This window comes from Heterocephalus glaber, unplaced genomic scaffold, assembly GCF_053883595.1.
Source record: "Heterocephalus glaber isolate CG9 unplaced genomic scaffold, H.glaber_assembly_v1.0 deba00001547, whole genome shotgun sequence".
In the NCBI taxonomy this organism is placed as follows: Eukaryota; Metazoa; Chordata; class Mammalia; order Rodentia; family Bathyergidae; genus Heterocephalus; species Heterocephalus glaber.
Window position 1 is genome coordinate 685,800 of NW_028258340.1, and position 1,903 is coordinate 687,702.

Sequence of the window (1,903 nt, forward strand, 5' to 3'; positions counted from 1 at the left end):
GAGAGGCCTACATCATTGCAGTCTCTTGTGAGGTGGGACTGACTGTTCCTGGCTAGCTGAACCAATGGTCAGTACACCAGGATATTCCAGCAGCTGAGGGCGACATTTTACTCCCAGGAACCTCCCTTCTTTTCCTGTTCATACCATCAGTTGCCTATAAACTCTCTTGATGGTAAAAGAAAACAGGTTGTTTCGGGAGCTGATGAACTCTGTCTGCTTTCCTGCTGGAAAGTGCACTCAGGGAGCTATTACTTCCACAGTTTGGACCTTCTCTTAGGACATTCCACAGCGCCATTTGGGTGAGGTATGGACCTTTACTGTTTGGGGCCATTTTAGGCCTATTGGGGCCTATTTAGACCCAAATGACCGTAACTCTACAGTGTGTTCCCCGCAAAATTTGTTTTGCCATAAAACCTCCTTTTCATGCGGAACATGCATGAGCTGCACAGCAATCCCATGCTCCTACTGGGATTGTCGCATGAGCCTGTGTATCAGCTGCTCCTCACGGTGCCTCCTCCTGTGCTTTGTGGGCGATGAACTAACTGGTCCATTGACAAGCTTCACCGTCTTTTCTCCCTCTGCTCTCGTGCAAAAGTATCTTCTTCTAGGCACGTCTGGATTCTTTTAAATGTAGTCACCATCTGAGTGAGTATTAAAGGGGTCAGTGGTTGTATGGTCTCCTGTATCTAAACCAGTCTTGGATGCACTTCCTGTTGCCTGGAGATCCTTTTTTATGAATGCTTCAAACTTCATGATCTCATCAGCGGCGACATGTGCTGCCTCCTGTTGCTTTTTCATCATTTTGGGGGCCTCTGGTGCTTTCAGAGTGTGATTGGATGCAGGTTTAGGAATCCGTACAATAGCTGCTTGGATTTTGGCCATGATTTCATTTTGCAGTCTCCTGTTAAAGCCTTGCTGTTGGGAAGCATCACTTTTCATGGTTTGAAATTGTAAGCTTCCCAGAGTCTGTGTGTTTGGTACTCATACTCCGGTCAGGCCACTTTTCTTCTTCTTCTGAAGAGCAATGTAGACTTGATATAGGAGTTTTGTTGCTGCTCCAGGCTTTTCTGTGATGATGCTTTGGGCCATATTCTTCTCAAACGGCACCCACTGAAGGTGAAGCGCTGGCTCCAAGCGGGAAAGATTATGAAGTCTGGGTTTTGAAATCCTGCTGTCTGAAAATTCTCAAGCGAAGCCCTGCACCTGACGCCAATCTTCTGGCAAGAGCTGAAGCTGCAGCCCTTCAACTGACACTAATCAAGTGAGAGAGTGAGAGCGAGACACGGGATATAGCTGAGTGGAGCCGGTGCCTGCCTGGTAAGTACAAGGTCCCGAGTTCGATTCTCTCTCGCTCTCACCCTCGCTCTCCAGGTCCTGAGCTCGAGATGTGAAGGTGGAGCTGTGATCCCCCGATGGAGAGATGGAGCAGTGGATCAGTTCCTACCCTGGTAAGGAGGGGAGAGGAGGGGGGGAGAGCAGAGCAAAGCAGAGAGGAGAGAGGAGAGAGTTTAAAATCCAATAAACACTGCCCACCATACCACCACCAAGTGAGCAATAAATCCTACTTCTGATTTATTTGCCTATATTGTGTGTTCATATTTGTGTTGAGGATTGTCTTTAATGAGCTTTTTTTCTTTTCTAGTTATTTATCACTTATAGAGAGTGAAAATACCTTCTATAATTTTAATTCTCGGGTTAATTTCATCGAGGATATGCTTTGCTGAACAGAAATCCTGTTAGTCTTTTGTATCTTTTTACACTCACTTTAACATTTGTGCCTTTAAAATTTTATATCTGACGATTTTCCCACTCTTACTGGATGAGAAAGTCATTTTCTTATACTTTCTTCCATATTTTACATTTTCTTATTTCATATTTTTGCCTTATATCTGCTTGGAGTGCA

General features: G+C 45.1%; 1 pseudogene; it reads right to left on the minus strand.

Annotated features, from left to right (window-relative positions):
• Nucleotides 1–348: 348 nt before the first annotated feature.
• LOC147824311 (sperm flagella and cilia-associated protein 2 pseudogene) lies at nt 349–1,185 on the minus strand (annotated as a pseudogene).
• Between the last annotated feature and the right edge of the window lie 718 nt (nt 1,186–1,903).